We start from the raw sequence: 9,078 nt of genomic DNA, 5'->3' as shown, positions 1-9,078 counted from the left end.
GCTGCACGGACCTGCGGAGCCGGGGGGCGGCCCCGGCGCTGGAGCCTCCCTCGGCGCTCAGCCCTGGCCACCGGCCCCGGGGCGGATTCCTGCGCTGTGTCAGGGCGCCGCAAGGTGTGAGTGGCAGCCCGAGGGAAGGGACTGCAGGTCCGTGCGCCCCGGAGTTGAACCCTGGGGGTGAGCCCGTAAACCTCGCTAGCAAGCTTCGAGCCACGATAGCACCTAGTAGAGGAGACCCGCAGCCCGGGTAAGAGGGTGCAGGTCTGGGCAGTGGTATTAGACGGACTCGGAGGCCACGCCGATGCTCGGTGGTCCGTGAATGTGGCTGAGCTTGTGAACCTGAGTGTGGGGTGCCTACAGGGAACCCCAGACCGGACGCGGGGAGGGGAGCAGCAGGGCTGGGTTATCTGCACTGCCTGTATGTGGTTTGGGTATCCCGAGGGGTGGGCTCGTACACACACAGGAACCACAGCCCCGCTGCCAGCCCTCTCTGCACACAGGAACAGCTGCGGGATACACCCGTGGGACTGAGAGGGACAGACAGACAGACCCCTGGGATCTCAGCAACTCGGAGGCAAAAAGGAATCCCTGGTTTGCAGAGTCCTCTGGGTTCAGAGGCCACATGCAACATCCTTACCATCAGCCTGAAAGGTAAAATAAAGATAATATTTTTATATTTGCTTATAGGCAAATCAACAGATGTGCAGGAAAGCTGAGATGGCCTAAAAACTTCCCAGAGAGTAAGAATGAAGAATCTTTGCCACTCATTTGTTTGCATAAGCAGATAATGTATTTATTCCACCCAAGACATAATTTGATTATGTCAAATTTAGACTAATCATGTGTACTTCCAAATGAACTTTTTTTATCCACCCAGAAATTTATTCAGACAAATCATATTGTATTTGGACATTTGTCCAGGGTTTGTGATGTTCCACAGCCAAGGTAGACCAGTAGTAATAACTCCAATAATTTCCGCAATAGTTTCTGCTTCCTCAGTTTGCATTAATTTTCAGGATGCTTTTAAACAACAATGGAAAAAATCCACTGTAGGCTCTATAGATTTCTATGTGGCTATATATAAGATTACTATGAGACACTAGACACTGAATTGCTGGTAACTTTACAATTAGCAAAACATGTTGCTCTGTGACAACAGAAGCAGAAGTGCAACAAGGGGCTTAGCAACTTGAAAATTCATTTCAGAAATATTTAACATTCATGCTGCTGGTGTGAAATCCTGACTGCTGTGGTGGGAGCCAGGTCAGTTCCCTATTCAACAGGCATCCCACTGCTCTCCTGCCACAGAGAGGAAATAGAAGTGCCTGGGACTCTGAAGCTGAGGAAGCCTGACATGCCAGGAGACGTACCTGATATCCCACCTTTCTTCTGTGACCTTTCAGAGAAGTAAGTAAGGAGCGTGGGCCACCAGGACAGGCTCATCAAACTCTGGGCACTGAGGGAAATAAGAAAGGGAAGCCTACATTCATTTCATTCTCTTGCCTGCAGCGCTTTGTACCTGCTTCCCTCCCTGTCCTAACCAAAGGGTGAGCTGTGCAGAGTGCACCTCCCATCCAGCTTACTGATCCAGCAGAGAAAGGAACTCAGGGTTTGCAAGGGCAGAGCGAGGAGCACGGGTCAGTGTGTGCTGGCAGCAAGGCTCACCGGGGGTGCTCTGTACCTCACGTTCTTTAAACAGGCCTTGGATAGGATACAGAAATAGAAATTAAAACCCAAGGGCCGTTTGGCAGGTGACTCCCACAAACACTAATTAACAATGTCATGGTCTTCCCTCCTCCTGTGTGAAGGAGAAGTTGCATCTTTTGAGCAGGCAGACTGGGCATAACAGGGCCAGTGCTGGAGCTGGGCATGGGCAGGGCCCTGCCGGGGCAGGGCTGCACCGCAGCGTTTCGGCCGGATCGCCACGGCCAGGCCAGGCTTGGACAACACATACCCTCTGCAGAGCACTCAGCACAGACACATCCCCCAGGATAGCTACACACTGCCTGTCTGCCACCCTCCTACCTGCCGGGAGCACGGGATTGCACAGACCTTGTACAGTGCCAAAGAAATTCATGCAAGTGATACTGTGGCTGCAGCATGATGTTGGCAGATGAAAATCCTTGGTAGGTTTTCCATCCTATCCCTTCCCCTGGGCAGGGCACCTCTCCATAGACTCTCTGCCTCTAATCCAAACCACCCAGGTACTGCCCCAACTGAAGGCAGTACCAAAGTAGCTTAAAAAAAACCCCAAACCTTTAAGAGCAAATAAACTAAACAATTATATTAAACTAGTTATTTTATTCAGGAACACAAATTGGGAAATTAAAATTAAATGTAAACTATGAGTATTCAGGAATAGCTGTATATCCAGAGGTAAAGCAACAAATACCTATGACCTCTTATATACAATCAGCAATACACTTCCAAAAGCAAACTTCATGAAGATTTCTCTAAGACCCTGATAATTTTTAAGTTCTCCAGGCCAGTACTGTATGACCAAACTCATTGCACTCATTCCAGAGCTCACTAGCTGTAAAGATTTTTGAGTATTTTAGATATTATTCTTAGAGCAGCAATTAAATTTATATCTATTTTCTGATAGTCCCAAATCTTGTTACTTTCCAAATCACAGTGATTTTTCAAAACATGATGTTAATCAAAAGTTTTCTTTTTGATGACTTCTTTTCTCAGCTCTTTGGGTACAGGACGACCAGGCCCTAAACAAGTAATAAAATATCCTAAATTGTTTTTTGTGTCAAGTAATTCAGGCCAAATGTTTCACTGTTTCAAATATTTGTATGTCCATTGAAGGCTGTTCTGTGATGCTGCTTTATGAACTGCAGAGAGCTGCCTTCTGAAACAGCTATTTTTGTTTTGTCTGGGATAGCAATGACCTTGAAACTCAGCTCCTAGTACATGCCTTGTAGTTTTCTGGAAAGGAGGCAATCTGAAGATTTTCTCATCAAACTAATTACTGTCTTTAGAAATCTGCACCTGTGGATTTCTGCACAATTTGGCCCTTAAAAATGCAGTTTCTCATTGTACTGGCACTGGATTTAAGCTGGCTACACATATAGGTATAAAATGTATGTATTTATACATGTATATATTTATGTATGTGCACACACACATACTTCTTAGCATGCTTTTAATGGCTGAAAAATCTATCCAGGTCTGCAGATATCCAGGTATTCACAACAGACAGTATTTAACATCAAGGTTTTCCCTGTTCCCTAATGAGATAACCTTTCTGCACTTGACCCATTTTCCTCCTCAACTTCCTTCCTTCCTTCCTTCCTTCCTTCCTTCCTTCCTCATTTTCCTCCTCACCTTCCTTCCTTCCTTCCTTCCTTCCTTCCTCCCTCCCTCCCTCCCTCCCTCCCTCCCTCATAGTGAAGCTGCTTCAAGGGTGGCTGAAGAAAGGTTTTAATTCAGATCTAGTGGAGCTGTGGCTTAGTGTGATTCTAAATTCCCAGTAATCTGAAACAGAGAGCTGCATTCGTCTGCCTGACAATACAGGGGATAGTTCAGTGCATGACCCTGTGAAAATCAGATGAACATGTTTGCATTTGCTATAAATGCAATGACTATCAGAGAACACAATCTGTCACTTTTAATAGCTCTGATGTGCAAAACTAGAGAACAATGGCTGCAGGTGTTCACACAGCATTGTTGTGTAATTGTGCAGAGACTTGACCAGACTATAAATCAAAGCAGGACTGTATTTTTTGCATATTTTCATCCTATTAAAAAATATGCTCTGTTCATATTGGTAAAATGAAGATATAGGCCTAGCTTGTCAGAAGATCAGTCTTCTTTTTTGAATTGAATCTCCTCACTCAGGGCTAGCATGTGACCTGTGACACCTGAAGGATGGCTGTGGACATGCTGTCTCTCTTGCAGTGGCTTCAGCTGAGGTTACAATTTGAAATCCCCCCAGTCACACCACACATTTAATGGAGCTTTCCTGGTAACAGGTTCATATAATTATTTAACCTTGAGGTTAAATCCTGTCTATTGTGAATACCTGGATATCTGCAGAGCTGGATAGATTTTCAGCCAGTAAAAGCATGCCAAGAAGTATGTGTGTTTGCACATACATAACATAACAGTACCTCTTACCATCTCAGACACCTGGCAGCTCTGACAAGGAGCAAGTGCTGAGTTCTACACATTGCCTACACACTGTTCTACACATTGCCTACTGACACTCAGGAGAAGGGGCTAGGCAGGGGTACAGCTTCAGATGTTCCTCTGCATCCCTGGCTGCCGGAGTGATCCCCACTTTCTCTGAGGATCAGCAGCGCTGCCACCTCAGCTTTATAAAGACCTCAGAAGTTCAGAGAATTTCACAGAATGATCCATCCCAGACTGTACCATAGCGTGCCCACGTACTGCTCATTTTTCTGACTTCAGAATGATTTTTTCTCATTCTTCTCTTTTTCTTCTTTCCAACCTCTTCTCTCAGTTAACTATACACTGTCTACAACAACATACATAATTAGCACACAAACCTATTTTCTTAGTACCTCATTTTACTGTTCACTGGATTTTCCAATGAATAGTGAGAAAAGCTGATGATATTATTACCCCTGCATTTGTGGGGGCAATGCTTGGGGTTCTATAACACACAGAAGAAGTAGCTTTGGGATTTCTCTGCAGAAAGGCATGCTGCTGGGGTGAACCCACATATGCACTATGTCCAGTGTTGATTCCTTGCAGCCAAACTGCTGCAAGAGACCCCATGGGTGATGCTGGCCAGCTCCATGAACTTGCTTATCTGTCCCCAGGTATGTCTAACCTTACCACCATGGCTTTTTTGCTGATGCACTGACATTGGTGTCAGTGCTGCTGCAGGAGATTCCCTTGATGCTTAAGGTTTTAGCTTTTATATTTTTCATATATTTGTAATCTTTCAATTCTTTAGTGTATAATTTTAAACTCCATATAGAGTGTCAGCTACTGTCTTCCCTTTTTGGTCAGACAAAACAATTCCTCTCTAGGCCTGCGAATCAAGGACACCTTTCTGTCTCAGGCCCCAAGAAATGTAAAACAAAAGTGAGTTGGGAAGGGAGCAAACTTGGAGTAAATTACTTTATTATCTGAACTTGTAATTGGAGGATGAACCCTCAATGTGCAAATAGATCAAACTGATAAAAGTATGAAAACCCACGACAAGTTGTTCATTTTTTTGGGTGTAGCCTGGGTAGACTTTGTCTGCCAAAGTGTACCTGAAGGCCCTTCAATAAATATAACCACTTTTTATACCCTTAATTTTGTCTGGCCTCTGTTTTTAATTATTCCCAACAAGGCATCACCCTGAGTTCCCTTTTTTAGATACACTGACTTGGTTTCATTCACCCAAAATGAAGTTGGTTTCTAATTTTTGGGATAAGTCAGTGTTCTACCACTGACTTTTCTTGTAGTGCTCTCGCTCTTCTACCTCTTCATACCTCTAGCTGGTGCTTTCTTACACAACCTGGTCAGCATTTTAGTCAGGAAAAGTGGTGAAAGAACTTCAAGACCACTGCTCTCTGGATTAAGTTCTCTCTCTGTGTTGGAAGCCCTGCTTCTGGCCTCTCACCAGAGGTTAGTTAGGCCAGGGTGAGGAGTGGTCCTGCTTTCCCCAAGTACTCTGCATTCCCTGCATGCTCATCTCCCCTGCCAAACTGAGCCCCAGAGCCAGGGTAACACCTGGCTCAACCTCAGAAGGAGCTGACCTACCTGGCTGAGCATGGTGGGGCAGGCAGGGCGGCTGGATGAGACCACAGTGCCTGCTGCTGGTGCTGGGAGGGTAACACTGCTTTTCCTGAGCTGCTCCCTGGGTCACTCCATCTTGAGACTTGTTTATTGGAGACAGAGACATTGTCTGCTGCTTCCTTGCCTTTCTTCTATTTCTGCTGTATCACGGCCCCATTGTGGAGGAGAGCTCAAGATCCCTGAGAGTGCCTGGGTGCCAAACTCTCCCTGATGTGCCTTCCCCCATTCCTTAATCCTCAAACAGCTGCTGTCAAGGTCCACGCACTCCCAGCTGCAATATTCCAGCTGTATTAGACAGTGGCTGTATAATACTGTTTAAGGAATTTTAGTGGGGCCAAAGCCTTTTCTTTCTTCTAGTGTAATTTTCATCTGATTTGGACTGGCCCTTTGTCTTTATAAAGGACATTTTATGGACCACAGACCCCAGGAGAGGCCTTCACAGAAGGGAGATTGGGGGCTGAGAGATACAATAGTGCCCATTTCTGCATGTATTCCCACCACCCCCAACCCAATCCTTATTCCACCTAGATTTAGGGACAGAATTTGGGGTCCAATGCCAAAAGTGTCTATCAGAAAGTTCCTTTGGAAATGCGGAGATTTTTTAAAAGCACATTACTAGAAAGAAGTAGTTCTATAAACAGCTAAGGAAAGTCGCTCTCTCCGAACGTGAGCGGAGGCTGCAAGGGTACCCTTGGAAACAGCTCCCTCTCCCGGAGCCGTGCACGGCTCCCGCGTCTGGCAAGGTGACGTAAAACCTGGCAGAGCCCAAAGGAGTGGCACTGAGGACTTCAGAAGGTCCACTGAGCTTCATATTCCCTTGCCAGGAATTTCAACAAGGATGAAAGATGAATGTTTCACCAGACCACAACCAACCGAGTAAAAGTATAAAGAGTTAAAAGCAAAGTCACAGTTTGATGGGGAATAACAGCAATGCACCTGAGGGCTGGGACAAGGACAAAAAGTGGAACAGGAAAAGAAAGAGACATAGAATGGAGTTTACTTTTCAGTTGCCAAAGAAAAGTTTGAAGTATACTTCAAAATTTATTTAATCATACTCCGTAAAGTACGGGATAGAAATGTGGTTTTTCTTCAATAAAAGATCTTGGACTATAGAGACATAACAAAATGTAACATGTTTATATTAATATTTATATACTACATGTATAATTTATGTGCTTAACACAGAAATTATTCCCAGAGAACTTTACCTTTAGAGATGGACAAATGTCAGAGTTTCACTTGTGATATTTCAGCTCCATTTAAGTTTGGTGACATTTTTTCCAACATACCTTTGTCTCAGTGTTACTTTAGATCTTAATTTAGATGCTTAAACTGATCTGTCAAAACCCAAGGTTGTTACCCAGAAAAAAATGATTGGGATGATGGTTTGCATTTTAACCAAAGGCTGCCTGTCACTGAGAAGGATATCCTGTTGGAAATATTTTGGTTAGGTCTGTGATCATACATCAGAAAAAGTTACCATGGAGGTAGCCATAACAGGAGAAGGGCATACAGTATATTACTATAAATAATTTCCCTTGTTTGAAATAATACCTGTTAATAAAAGCATACTAGAATAACTGAATGCAACATGTTTTGTTTTGGCTTTTTAGTTTGTTGCTCCATATTCCATATTGATAAATGCGTCACACTTCCTAAGGCCAACAACCCCACCACTTTGCCATGCTTGTGCTAACCTGGGCAAGTGTAGCAAAGCTCCTATGCTGATTTTGTAATTTCATAAGAAATGTACACACTGGGATGCCCTTCTGGGGCAGTGTCTTAAGAGCATCAAGTCACACCAGCAGCAAACCTGTTGTCCTGTCCCCAGGCTGGATCTCTGAGGATCCTCTAGGGGTATGTCACAGGCAACCCGCGCAGCTCACGCACAGAGCATCCACACTGCTCATCCCTGCAGGCACCAGCTGAGCTGCTGCTGCTCTCTCTCCTCCCTTCGCCAGCCTGGCCTGCTTGTTCTAGGATGGACAGCACTGTGGAATCGAGAACAAATGTCCTCGGCCTGAAAATGGCAGCCTCGTGTCATGGCCCTGGTCCCAGACATTGCCGTGTGTGTGTGCTCAGTGAGATCATTTTCAAGCTACTGGTTTCCAGAGTGCATGGGGGGCAGGAGGAAGTTTCCCTGCACTGTCACTCCGGCACAGCCAGAGACTGAGGTGCTTGGGGATGGGCTAAGGACACTGCACAGACACTGCACAGCTGGTGGGAGTGCAGAGCCATCGCCCTGCAAACCCAGGAGCTGCAATGTAAAGCTGCCCAGGAACTGAGGGCACCCAGAGCTGAACCTCTAACACAGGCAGCATCAGGCCCAAGTCTATTCCCAGGCTCAGTGGTTGGTTTTATGCAAGAAACCTGTCTGCGTGCTCAGGCTCGGGCTTGGGCCCGTCTCAGGGCTGTATCCCATTGGGACAGGCCAGTCATGCAGACCTGGGGCTGTTGTGCAGGATAGAGGGCAGGTGCTGCTGCTTCAGTGAGGCAGCGTGCACAGTGCAGACAGCAGGGACACGGGGCAGATCACCACATGTCCCCTGTGCTGGCACCTTGCATTGCCCAAGAGATTCACCTTCTCCATTCCACCATTTCCCCCATCAGGCCTGTGTCAGAAGTGACAGTCCCAGGGACACTGTTCTAGTGACATCCCACCTGGAGCACGGTGCTCAGCTCTGGGGTCCCCAGCAGAGGAAGGACATTGACCTGTCAGACCGAGTCCAGAAGAAGCCACCAAGATGATTAGAGGGGTGGAGCTATGAGGAAAGGCTGAGAGAGTTGGGATTGTTCTGTCTGGAAAAGAGAAGGCTTTGGGATGACCCGATTGTGGCCTTCCAGGGCCTGAAGGGAGCCCACAGGAAAGATGGAGAGGGACTTTTTTTTAGAAGAGCATGTACGCTAGTGACAGGAGAAAGGGGAATGGCTTCAAACAGAAGGACAGTAGGTTTACATTAGATATTGGGAAGAAGCCCTTTACTGTGAGGGTGGTGAAGACACTGGTACAGGTGCTATGGACACAGCCCAACCCCGTGAGCTATTCAAGTACAGGTGGCATGGGGCTCTGAGCAAGCTGGTTTAGCAGAAGGCGGCATGGCACCAGGGCTGGAACTAGGTCAGCTTCAAGGTCCTTAGCAATCCAGGCCATTCCGTGATTCCATGATGGGAGGCTCAGGCCGCTACGGCTCTTCCCGCATCAGCTCCTGAAGCCTTCCGCGAGGCTGCGATGAGTAACACGCGTTAATGCCCGTCTGCGGAACGAGGGAGGCGGCGGGGATGGGAAAGGACGGGAGCCGGCAGCCCGACGGAGAC

This window comes from Geospiza fortis, unplaced genomic scaffold (assembly GCF_000277835.1).
Source record: "Geospiza fortis unplaced genomic scaffold, GeoFor_1.0 scaffold200, whole genome shotgun sequence".
Classification (NCBI taxonomy): Eukaryota; Metazoa; Chordata; class Aves; order Passeriformes; family Thraupidae; genus Geospiza; species Geospiza fortis.
This window is presented reverse-complemented; position numbering follows the sequence as displayed.